At 41.8% G+C, this 13,486-nt stretch overlaps 1 protein-coding gene and 1 non-coding gene across 5 annotated transcripts in view; both read left to right on the top strand.

The window, feature by feature from the left end:
• ZZZ3 (zinc finger ZZ-type containing 3) overlaps window positions 1-13,486 on the top strand; it is a 73,950-nt gene that overhangs the window by 8,452 nt on the left and 52,012 nt on the right. The window lies entirely within an intron of this gene.
• Window positions 104-269, top strand: LOC140707081 (U1 spliceosomal RNA). The gene has a single exon (XR_012087079.2). It is a non-coding gene; the product is annotated as a U1 spliceosomal RNA (small nuclear RNA).

The following is a 13,486-nucleotide window of genomic DNA, read 5'->3' as shown; positions in this document are numbered from 1 at the left end:
GGGCTGTACAGCCCTGTACTGAATGGGAGGTGCAGCCAGGGGGGTCACCATGCCTTGGGGGGTCAGGGGACAGAAGGGAGTATGAGGTGCAAGGGCCATTCCAACTCATACCTTGCAGAGGAAATACCATGTCATAAAAGTGGTTTTCCCGGCGAGAGGCTCATCCATTGCTCTTTGGGTGTGCTGCTGATCCCTGTGATTTCCCCAAATGTGGGGAACTCAACTGCATAATTTGTGTTAATGGGGGATTACATTTGTGATTTCCCTGATGTTTTTTTTAACAATCTCTTTACCCTTCTTCTTCTGGGGGCAGCTCCCACCAACCTAGTGGTTCGAAAGCATGCAAATGCGAGTAGATTAATAGGGACCATCTCGGTGGGAAGGTAACAGCGTTCCGTGTCTAAGTCGCACTGGCCATGTGACCACGGAAGATTGTCTTCAGACAAAATGCTGGCTCTATGGCCTGGAAATGGGGATGAGCACCACCCCCTAGAGTCAAACACGACCGGACAAAAATTGTCAAGGGGAACCTTTACCTTTACCCTTTGGTTCCTTACTGTTTTCACCATTCTCTACCATTTAAATTTGCAGCCATAGCCCCATTGGCAATGCTTTGCAAGATGGTTTTCCCCCCATTGAAATATATTAATTACATAAGACCTACTTTTTTTATCCCAAAAAACGGGGGGAGAAAGGGTATGTGGCTATTTTTCCAAAAGGCAGATCCTGGAAAGCCAGCAGCATATACTTTTTTGGGATAAAAAAGCAGTTCTTATGTAATTAATGTGTTTCAATAGGGGAGGGGGAACTGTCTTGCGAAACGGTAAAAAAAAACACAAACCACCGTCTTGCGAGGCAAGGACCCAAACATCGTCCAGCAAAAATTGCCCATAGGAAAAATTGTTTTGCGAAGCGCAACATTGCTCAAAAAAGTCATTGTGTAGTGAATTCCTCATTTTGCAAGGCAATCGTCTAGTGAGGCACCACTGTATTAAGGCATATTGGAATATGTACTGTTCTTAGGAAGCTGGCTGATTGTTGTTGTTTTTCTTTAGAGGAAAGGATAGATGAGGAACTGCCCCCAGAAGAAGAGGTTTTTTTAATTAGTCATGTGGGCCTAAATTGTAACTTAATTGTATAGATATGAACATATTTAAGGTTTTGTCTTGGAAAAAGAAAAGTATTTTGTATGAGTTTAATTCTCATGTATCAGAATGAGAAGTGTTAGTCATAAGAAGATTCATTCTGTTGCAGAATCCACACAGAATTTGGCCTGTAGTGTGAGCATTCTAAAATATTACCTCTGAGGAGGTATAAATATTGTCCCTGAGTTTCAGCCACTGGCTAGACAGAAGGGTTTTTTCCCAAAGGAAAAGAATAGTTAGGGCATTCGTCAATCAAATTGTTACATTTTGCAATTGGTGGTACTGTCATACCATCCAATAGAGCATCTCTCTAGATGCAGATATTTATATGGCGAGGGTGGTTGATTGTATTTTGGAAACTGAAGGCAGAATGGTAAAAACTGAGACACCAGGCTGAGATTCAGAAAAGAAAAGCAAGGAAAAGCAGTCATCCATGTGAGCAAGAGTGACAGAGATAAATAACCCAAAAGCCCTTCTCTGGGGATGTGGAATATAAAGGTGTGCAAATTAGTGTGTTTGCACTGAAATTCTCAGAAATCTACCTGCCAAGTTATTTGATAATTCTAGGAGTTGCGCTCTGATTATATGAGATAGTGCCTGGGATGGTGTGGGAGTTGTAGTCCAAAAGCATGAAAAAAATGCATCCCTAGTAAAGTTTATTTATTTATTTGTTTACTAAATTTATACCCCACCCAATTAGACAACGTCTACTCAAGTTCTGAGTTTTGACAAAGTTTAATAGTATAAATATTTGGCTTTCTTATTATTATTTATCTTCCATTAATGTGAAATATTTTTATAAGTACAATACAGGAAACTAGTCTAATTGTCTTAAATTCTGTGTTAGTGTAGTCGTAAATTGATTTGATTTTACTTGAAAGGATAAGGCACAATTAGGACTCTAAAAAACTGGGGAAAATAGAAATCCTCTTGCAGTTTCCCCTTCATTAAATACAATAAAATTAATTTGGGAGAGCTAAAATTAGACTACCTCTTTAATGCAGTTATTTAGATTATATTTACAGCTAGTAATTCATCATTGTAGAAGTAAAAAAATGGGTGGGCAATTTATGTTTATGCAGATTTGATGGACTACAAATACAGTGGTGCCCCGCTAGACGCTTACCCTGGTAGAGGACGAAATTGCTTCACGATGAGTATTTTGCTATCGCTATTGCGATCGCAAAATGGTATTTAGACAGGGAAAATCCACTTGGTGACGATCGGTTCCCTGCTTCAGGAACTGATTTTTCGCTTTACGATGATCAAAACAGCTGATCATCGGGTTTCAGAATGGCCGCCCGCTGTTTCAAAATGGCTCCCTGCTGTGTTTCCTTGCTTTACAGGCACCGGAAAATGGCCGGCCTATGGAGGATCTTTGCTTTACGATGAGATATTTCACCCACTGGAACGCATTGAGCAGTTTTCAATGCATTTCAATGGGCTTTTTACTTTCGCTTGACGACAATTTCGTTCTACAGCTATTTTGCTGGAACGGATTATCGTCGACAAGCGGGGCACAACTGTACTATGGTTCCTCAACACAGGATTTGCGGCTCGGGCTGTTGGTCATTGCAGTCCAACAATGTCTGGAGGGTTGCACTTGGGTGACCTTTAACAGAGCATGGTTAAGAGACTTCGGTGGGCACTGAAGAAGGGGTAGCCCTCTCCTAGATTTGCCCCCACAAGGCTATTCCATCCAACATCTTGGCGGACCCGAAGGAAGAGGAAGGGGTGTCCCTTCTGGCTCCTGAAAACAGCCAAGGAAGTAATGGGAGAGTGGGCCATTCAGATTGCAAACTCCCCAGTACAGGTTATGTGCCCTCCTGTCTGAAGGAGACAGTGGTCTGGCCCATTCTTTAAAAAGTCCAGGTTGATACTGAATGATTTAAGCAATTTTCAGCCTCTTGCCTATATACCATTCATGAGTAAGCTGATTGAGAGAGTAGTAGCTGACCAGCTGCAGGTGTTCTTGGAGAACATTTATAGTCTTGATCTATTTCATTTGGGGTTTGGGTTGTGTCGGGGGGGACTAAGACAGTTTTGGCAACCCTGCTTGATGACCTGTTAAGGGAGGCTGACTGGTGGAGTGGAGTCCTGTTGGTCCTCCTGGATCTGTCAGTGGCCTTCGATATTGCCAACCATGGTATCCTCCTAGACTGGCTATTAAGCTTAGGGATTAGAGGTCTAGCTTTCCTCCTAGACTGGCTATTGAGCTTAAGGATTAGAGGTCTAGCTTTATGCTAGCTCTGGTCCTTTGTCAAGGACAGTGTCCAGATGGTATATTTGCTGTTCTGACTCTTGGGGTTCTACAGTGTGGAGTCCCACAGGGGTGATTCATGCCGCCAATACTGTTCAATACCTTTATGAGGCTGCTGGGTGGGGCGGTCATCTGGAGAGTTGAAGTGTGTTGTCAGTTGGAAGTCTGTCAGACAATGTGACAGTATGTAATAGGGACTGTGATAAGGGTCCAGTATGTGAGAGCTGGCAGAGTTTAAGATGTAACTGGCAGGATTTGATAGGACCAGATAGGGTTTACAAATGTAATAGGATTACAATGAGAGAGTTTGTTATTTACTAGAGAAAAATACAGTGGTGCCTCGACTTACGAATTAATCTGTATTGGAATGGGGTTCGTAAGTCGAAATGTTCGTAAATTGAAGAACCATTTCCCATAGGAATGCATTGAAAATCGATTAATCTGTTCTGGACGAACAAAAAAACCACCAAAAAAAATAAAAGGAACACAGCAAGCCAGGTCGGAAGGTGCTCCGTTGCTGAGGTTTAAGAAGAGAGAAAAAAACTCCAAAAACAAACGCTAAAGCCACCTCCGTTGTTGAGGTTTAAGAAGAAGAAAAGAAGTCCATAAACATAAAAGTAAAGCCATCTCTGTTGCTGAGGTTTAAGAAGGAAAAAAACTCCAAAAATAAACAGCAAAGCCACCAACAACACAACACAGAAACATACCCTCCCCAGCCAAAACCCACCCAGAACAGTTTTTAAAAGGAGAAAACAGCAGCTCACCTCCCTGCAGACACACACACATGCTCTCTCCGAAGCAGAAGGAGGCTTTCCCAAGCCTCCGATGATGACACACTCTAACTGCCGAAAGTGAAAGAGCTACAGTACAAAGCAGCCTTGTCACCACCTACAGTTAGAAATCTGAATTGACCGCCGTTTTCCCCTGCCTGTTTCTGTTCGTAAGTGGAAGCTCCGTTCGCAAGTTGAAGTAAAATGTTGCGACCGGAGCTGGTTGTAAGTCAAAATGTTCGTAAGTAGGGACGTTCGTAAGTCGAGGCACCACTGCATGTCTGTCAAGAACATGTATGACAAATAGCAAATGTGGTGGCGCTACCGGTTAAAGCGCAGAAGACTCTGTGCTGCAAGGTCAGAAGACCAGCAGTCGTAAGTTCAAATCCACGTGACAGAGTGAGCTCCCGTAACTTGTCCCAGCTCCTGCCAACCTAGCAGTTCGAAAGCATGTAAATGCAAGTAGATAAGTAGGTACCACCACGGTGGGAAGGTAATGGCGTTCCGTGTCTAATCACGCTGGCCATGTGACCACAGAAACTGCCTACGGACAAACGCTGGCTCTACAGCTTGGAGATGGGGATGAGCACCGTGCCCTAGAGTCGGACACGACTGGACTAAATGTCAAGGGGAACCTTTAACTTTAAGCATTATGAGTTATGCTATATTTACATATGTATATAATTAGTAAAAGTTGTTTATTGGTTTAACCAAAAGCACCAGTGCTTATTTTACTATCAATTGCTGTCACAAAACACACATAAAGGAGAACATAAAATTCAATTCTACCAAGCGTTTTTTTAAATCTGTGCACTTCAAGCTGCCGTGTGCAGATTCTGCAAGTTAGAGGTTATCTGTTATTTATTATAGCTAAAAAGCCAACATAATGTAGATTAATTTTCAGTGGGTGGATGGGGGTTAGCCCTTATGTTTTATGTTTTATATTTGTAAACCAACCGGAGTAGAGCATGCCACTAGATGGGTGGTATACAAATCAAATTAATCAATTAATTGACTAATTTGACTTCCAGGTATGATACAGTATGTCATGTCATCTGGGGTAATAAACTCACTTTAAAACACATTTCTTTCAGAGCACAGTTTCTAAAACTGGGTGGTTTTAACTGATCTCATTTATTGTTAATCATAGTTCCACATTGAACTATGAGTAACAATAACTTAATCATAGTTCACTGAAAGTGAAAATGACATTAAAAATTCCCCTCTTGGCTACAGGGAAGGGAGCATTCAAGCTAATGGCTTAGAGTGGCGTGTTCTTGCTCATACTCTCACCAGAACAATGGTGAACAGATATAGCTCTTCAAATATTCAACACTGAATAAGTATGTTAAAGTTGACAGGAGATGTTGGCAAAAATAATTTGGTGCTCACAATTGCCTGTTCTACACTAATCAGTGTTTTAATGTGAAGTGTCAACACAGCCACAGTCTCAGCATCATAAGAAAGACATCCTGACATCCTTATACTGTAGTGTTTTCGTGCTCATACGAGGATGGAAAGTTACAGTGTGGTTGATACAGCAATGTGCTATGGTTTTTTGTTTTATTTTTTAAATGGATAGATAACACGGTTGGGAAAACAGATGAAAGGATCCATTTATTGTGATAGAAAAAGGAATGTTACTTCCCACTGCTGCCAAACCTACTCTCATGTACGTATAGACATTTTGCAGAACTTGGTATTTTTTGTAAGAGTTTACCTTTTTGAGATAATTTGGGGATGAGATGCTGAGTTTTTGTAATAATTTCTGTTAAACTATATAGTATAGGAGTTTGCACCATTATTATGCCATTGTTGGAAGCATTCTGTTATGTGTGGAAGAGCAAAGAGATACCTGGTTGAATATTGTTCTATGCTGCTGGGTTTCTTCTGTAGTGTGAGGTACAGTATTAATGTTTATAGTTTAAGGAATGGATAGCTTACAGGTAGTTGTTGGAAATAGGAGATTGCAGTATGAATTCTGTGGATGACCATAAGGACAGATACTAACCTTGAGTCATCTCTTTTTACAAGTACTCATGAACATCTTTTACTGCTTGTAAGCAGTGCAGATCAAAGATTTGTGTTCCTCAGTCTGTTCTCTCCCTCTTCTAATTTGAGGTTGATGGATGACTCAGGAACACCATGCGTTTCTAACAAAAGTCCTTTTAATTTTGACAACTTGCTTTGCTCAACATTAACAACAGATTCCACCTCTTGTTTCAGAGACATCTTGCCTTTGTCCTTTTCTTCAAACCATAACAAATCCCTCTAGCTGCAGAGAGGTAGAACTTAACTCTCTATATCACCACCTATGTGGAATGCCCACTTCTTTGGTTATGTTGATGCCTGACCTTATTGGATAGGGTGGGAAACCCAGCCCACCTGTGTCTCCTTGCCCACGTTCAGTCTTATCCTTGGTCTGAAGGGACTTGCTCTTCGAGGTTTCCCAGGAGGGTTGAGACATGGCATATCCTCCCATTTCTTGGCTTCTTGTTGCTGCCACTTTCTGAACTTTTTCCTTTGTTCCCTTTCCTTGATCTCGCCTCAGTAAGGTGGCTTTCTATAAGTCTTTTTCCTCCATTCCTTCCCTGCATACTCCCTAGGAACGCTAAACTTCGCCCATTTCCCTGTCTAGGGGTCCTCCTGCATTATCTCTACCCAGTCCTTTTTTTCTGTCTTCTTCCTCCATCCAACAAGTCTCTCCTCTGTCTCCAACTGCCTCTTTCCCTCCTTCTCCCCTCCTATTCCTTCCTCTTTTCCCACTGAAACAATGTCTTCTGGTGGCTCCTCCTTCTTTTGGTCTTTCTGCCCCTGCTCATCCAAACACAGTCCATCGTGAGTCCAAACTGGGAAATAAAACAGTCAGCAGTGTGCTGCCTCCTCCGCCACGGAGGACCCAGAACTGAAAATGTGAACCCGGAACTAGAAGTGGCGGCAGAAGGGGGAATCCTGGCATGGAGGTGCCTCAAGATGCCTCCACTGCCAGCACCAATTGTTCCAGATCCACCTGCCGAAGCGCCAGCACCAGCTGCAGCCGCTTCCTGAGGTTTGGCTGCGCGGGGGGGGGGGGAGTAGCGATCTGGTGACCTATGGCTCGCATGCCAGCAGAAAGGGCTCCGCGTGCCAGCTGTGGCACGTGTGCCATAGGTTCACCATCGCTGCTTTAGGGTCTTCTCCAGGATGGATATATGTCCCTCAGTCTCTTCATCCAAGGAGGTGGACAGTACACTCTTAGAGTACACCTAGCCTTTGATAAATTTCTCAGATAAAATGTCTGCACTGTGCCATGGATACTAGCAGTGGTGATTCATAAGGTTAGTGGAACAACATTGAAATTCCTCAGATTTGAGAAAAAAGTATTTGTGTTCCATTCAGATTTACAATGGAAGGAAATGCTTGAAATATTTATTGTTCTTGCTGGATTTTCTTGATACTAGGAACAGTCTTTCTAATGATAGTGTTAGCAGCTTCTTTCATAAATTTATATATTTGTTAATTCATGTAAGCAAAAAGAATTTTTTTTAATTTTCAGAATTGTTTGGTTCTCTGTACATCCAGTAAACTCTTTTTGCACTTTAGTGCTATGCACCCCATGCAGATTGTATGTTATTTAGCTAATATCTGTAGATTATGATTTTTAGATGTGGCCCATGAAATCACTTGTATAGCATGAAAGTTAATTTATATATATATAATTTATATATATATATATAAAATTCATATATATCGTGTGTTTCCTTGAAAATAAGACAGGGTCTTATTTTAATTCTTGCTCCAAAAATGCATTAGGGCTTATTTTCAGGGGATTTTTTTCATGTACAACAATCTGCTTTTATTCAAATACAGTCTGTCATCTTCTTCCGGTTGCTGCACAGTGGTGAAGGACAGGTTTTGCTTAAATAGGGCTTATTTTTGGGGTAGGGCTTATATTACGGGCATCCTGAAAAATCATACTAGGGCTTATTTTCAGGTTAGGTCTTATTTTCAGGGAAACGGTATATGCACAGATAAACAGAATAGTTGATCAGTTAGAAGTCAGTTTGCTTCCTTACCTGAGAACAAGCTCAAGGACTGTGTGACTTCTTTTAGGATGCTGCTTTTATTTCAGATATCTAGAGACCAGTTTGCATACCCCAAAGAGTGCTTCCTTAGGAAACCACTGGATTTCGGAAACGTCAAATGTATGGATCCCTTTTGACCTAGGGAAGCCATTGGATACCTCAATATGGGGCCTACTTTTAATGTCCAAAAATGGCCACCCCTAGTCCTGGCACAGTTTTTGGACATTAAAGGCTTTCCCAGGTTGAAACGGATCTCTTGGGAATGTTAGAACTAGAATAGAAATAGAAAATTTCTAAGTAAAGGCAAAAGGCCACAGCTGATGATGGAATCAGCCTTGCACACACAGAGCTGTGCCAACAGAATTCTAGCCACAGGTTTAGTGGAAAGTATATGTTTATGCCAACAGCACAGTCTTCTATGTATTTGCTAAGAAATAAGGCCGTTGTATTTAAAAGAAGCTGTCTCCTTATCCCTGGTTTGGGCATTCAGAAAAGGGATACTCTGAATAGATGAGTAGGAAGATGAGTTTGCACTGTGCCCTCTCCCTGCTGCCTTTTTTCAAGGAGGGAGAAAGAGTCTGAAGAGAAATGCCTCTGCTTCACGAGAAACTTTGAACACTGAAAAATCCATGTTTTTGATTGTATGTGGTGGCTCCATGTGTAGCAACAGCTTTCCTTTTCAGTTTTAGAAGACACTGACATGGGTAGAGCTGGAACTAGCTGTTGTTCTGTATAGATTCAGATTACCCCTTTTTGAAATGCCTGAATAGGATCCCTACCTCATAAATTTGCATAGGATTGCAGCTGAAATTGAATGCATATACAGTGGTGCATCGTATAGCGAGGTTAATCCGTTCTGGATTAACCTTCGCTATAGCGAAACATCGCTGAACAGGACAGGGAAAGCCATTGGAATGCATTAAACATCGTTTAATGCATTCCAAAAGGCTCCTTTACTCACCGTTCAGCGAAGTTTCCTGTGGCCGGCAGCCATTTTCGCGCCCTCGTTAAGCGAGGGGAGGGCGTGAAAACGCTGTGCGCAGCCATTTTGCGGCTTCCGGCGGCCATTTTGTCCGCCAAACAGCTGATCGTCGGGGCTTCGTTTTGCGAAGATCGGTAAGCGAAACGCTTGCCGATCTTCGCAAAGCGAGTTTCGCCCTATCTAAATGTCGTTGAGCGATCGCATTAGCAATCCCAAAAAAGGGATCGCTATGCGATTTCGTTGTTGTACGGTGCGCTCGTTAAGCGAGGCACCACTGTAGGTCATTGGGGTGACTGACAGACATGGAAACAGGCAATGTACTTCTTTACACCTGCTGAATATTGAAAGAAAAGAGGTGAGGTACTTTCTTGGCTTAACACTTATAGCAGTTATTTTGCTTCAGTTTGCCCAGGCTGGTTTGTTTATCAAACCTGGCAACTTACGACTATAGTCCGTTCCAGAAGATGGACGTAACTCGAAATGGTCGTAAATTGAAGCACCATTTCCCATTGAAATGCATTGGAACGAGATTAATCCGTTCCAGAAGAAAAAATACCCCCCAAATAAAATTAAAATAAAACACTGCAAGCCCCATAGGAATGCAAAAAAATAAAATAAAATAAACAGAGCAAGCCCCGAAGGCACTGGGGCTGAAAAAACAAAAACACCCCACAAACAAACCCAAAAATAAACATCGGAAGGCGCTGGGGCTTAAAACCAAAACCAAAAATAAACAATGGAGCAAGTCCCATCAGAAGAGCCTGAGGCTGCAAAAAAAAAAAAAATCACCAAAAAACAAAACAACACCACAGCCCAAACCCACCCTGCAAAACCCACCCAGAACAGGCAGTTTTTAAAAAGCAGAAAGAAGCACCTTACCTTACCAAGCAGCCCAAAGCCCCCTGCAAACACACACACACTCACTCACTCAGAAGCAGAAGCCAGGCAGCCCAAAGCCTCCCCACGAACACACACACACACACACACACAACCCAGGTAGTACCAAGCCTGCTCCCATCGCACACTCTCAGTCTAACTGCTGGGGTGAAAGAGCTACAAAGAAGCAGCCTCTTCACCACCAGCAGTTAGCAATTTGAATTTCCTGCCTTTTCCCCCTGTCTTTTTGTGTTCGTAACTGGAAGCTCCGGCCCCAAGTTGAAGCAAAAATTTTGTGGCCAGAGCTGGTTGTAACTCGCAATGGTCATAAGTCAGGACGTTCATAAATCGAGGCACCTCTGTAGCTGAATTCATAGCCTTAATTTTTCTTGCTTAAGAATACAGTGGTGCCTCGCATTACGACGGTAATTCATTCTAGGCGAAATCTCTGTAGAACGAAAAGGTAGTGCGAAATAAGCCCATTGAAACCCCTTCAATGTGTTCCAATGGGCTGGAAACTCACCGTCCAACGAAGATCCTCCATAGGGCGGCCATTTTCAGTGGCTGTCTTGCGAGGAATCCGTCCCAGAAAACAGCAGGGAGCCATTTTATTTTACCGGTGGCCATTTTGAAACCGCCGATCAGCTGTTGGAAAATCGTCGTTTTGCGAAGAATCGGTTCCCGAAGCAGGGAACCGATCATTACAAAGCGAAAAAAACCCATTCAGACAATTGTAGATCGTCATAATGTGGTTTCGTTCTAATGCGGGGCAATCGTAAAGCGAGGCACCACTGTACAGTGGGGTCTTGACTTGAGAACTTAATCTGTATTGGAAGGTGGTTCTCAAGTCAAAAAGTTCGCAGGTCAAATCTGCATTTCCCATAGGAATCCACTGAAAATCATTTGATCCGTATCTGCTCTTTTCCGTCCATAGAAACTAATGAGAAGCTGCTATTCCGCCTTCGACCACTAGAGGGGGATATTTTGTTTCTTTTTTTCTTAAGTCAAGAAAGGTTCAGGGAAGGCAGGGAAAATACAGTCCAGGCAGTACTGTACCAGGCAGTCTGAAGCCTGTCTCCCAATCCACTCTCTAAACGCTGGGAGGAGTGAGGAAGCAGACAGGCACCCTTTTCACTGGCCAACAGTTAACTGAAAGTTCAAATTTTGCACTTTCCCTGCCTCCCACGTGGTTTTTTCAGTTCGTAACTCAAATCTAAGTTCGTAAGTCAAGTCAATATTTTCCTATGAGAGCAGTTCGCAAGTCAAAATGTTAGTAACTCGGGCCGTTCGTAAGTCAAGACCCCACTGTAGTTTAGTGCACACTTGGCACATTTCACAGATTTCAGCCCTTTTAATAGGTGATTGGTACTTATTATCAATTTATTATTTCTTACAGGATTTTTAAAATTATGGATTTCCAGAAATTTCAATAAACAAAGATCCTAGACATGCTTACTTTTTGCCAGATTTAATTAAACTTTTTCACTTGATTCTTTGAAAGCAAATTGCGCAAAGTCTGTAAGAAACAGGGATGTTGGCAAGTCTTTTAATCCAAGTCCCCAGTCTGTGTCTTTGGTGCCAAGTCCCAGGCCCAGAGTCAGGGAGAGGATGTGTGGGTTAAGAGTTGCAAGTCTGAGTTGGGGGGGGGGGACAGAGTCTCAAGTCAAGTCACTGGTGCAACTTAAGTTCAACTTGACAGTGGGTCCCGTGACTCGTCTCGATTCCTGATAAGAGCCTCGTGGCGCAGTGGTTAAAACGCTGTACTGCAGCTAAAACTGTGCTCACGACCTGGGGTTCAAATCCCAGGTAGCCGGCTCAAGGTTGACTCAGCCTTCCATCCTTCCGAGGTCGGTAAAATGAGTACCCAGCTTGCTGGGGGGGGGCATTGTGTAGCCTGTATAATTTAAAAAAATTGTAAACCGCCCAGAGAGTGCTTGTAGCGCTATGGGGCGGTATATAAGTCCAATCAATCAATCAATCAATCAATCAATCAATAAATAGGAATGTAGGAAAACACAGTATTTAGTAAGCAGTTTTTGAGGCGATTTTTCTTAACAAAATTATTCAGTTGTTCCTCCATTCATGTCTTGTTATTTGTTTACCATTTTTATTCTTTTTATTTTTCAAGGCAAATTATAATTCTAGCCTTGAGATATTTTTCATTAGAGATTTGGGAGATGAAAGACTAGCTGTATTGTCTCCCCAGGAGTATGTACATGCTGCTGTCCTTTCTTCTTCCCTGATATCTGCCAGGATATAGGCAGTCTTAAGTGAAATAATGTGTATATTAACCATTTAATACAGCTAGCAGAATCAGAGCAACATGCCTCAATTATACTTTTGGACTGATTGTTGCCGCCTCTCTGTTTCTGGAATCTATTCAAAAGCCTCTATGGGCTGTCATTCTTTCTCATTTGCCAGCCTACAAATTCTTTCATTGTATTATCCTGTCATACAAGTCAGATGGTAATAGTTTATGTATTAACAACAGTTTTGACAAAGAAGAGAACTGCTAAGAATCCATTAATCAGAACCTTCACTTCCATTATGGTAATAGAATTTTAATACATAAGAATTAGTGGCATTAGATTTATATTTATTGCATTACATCCAATGCTCATTTGATTTGGAGATGAAATATTTTTATCTCATTACAGACCTGGAACCAATGGTTATCCCAACTATCCTATCAGCTAAAGCAGGGAGATTGTTTTCCGCTCCTCTTCATGGCCCTCATTTTGTCGTTTTCCTCCATCCTTCGGCATCTTGTTGACCTGTGTTTCTCTTCTTAACCTTGTCTCACCTGCCTCCCCATTTCAAGCTAGGTTTTTGTGAATGTCTTGTACTACTGAATATAATTTTGTAAAACTACATTTATTCCTGAAATGTAAACACACACAATTTTTATACTTGACTTCACTGTTAAACTTTATAATTCTGGAAGGTAACACTGCCCATGTGGAGGAGATGATGCTCTTGGGAACTGAAAATTGTTGGATGCAATGCCTGCTGCTTTCTCAGAATTATTGTATCACATTTTTCTGCTTTTTGTCTCTGGTTATAATAAAAGAATTAGGTCATGATCCAGAGAGCTATTTCTGTGGAAGACAATAGCTACTTATACTTATTTATTCAAAGAATTGTGTGATACTTACCATACTCAGTTGTGCAGCTGGAAGGTGCATAAACAAACAATTTGTTGTGTAAAATAGTATATTCAGACACATACGGTTTGATGATCTGCATGTAAAATTCTTGCATAACAAGAAGGAAATAGAAAAATAATGATAGTGGTTTTCTATGCAGAACAGGGTTTGTTGTTTGCATTCCAGGTGCTGAATGAACAGGCATGTAGGTACCGTTTATAGCTTCTTGCTATTGGGACTTAA

This window comes from Pogona vitticeps, chromosome 4 (assembly GCF_051106095.1).
Source record: "Pogona vitticeps strain Pit_001003342236 chromosome 4, PviZW2.1, whole genome shotgun sequence".
Lineage (NCBI taxonomy): Eukaryota > Metazoa > Chordata > Lepidosauria > Squamata > Agamidae > Pogona > Pogona vitticeps.
Note: the sequence above shows the minus strand (reverse complement) of the source record. Positions and strands in the feature narration are given on the sequence as shown.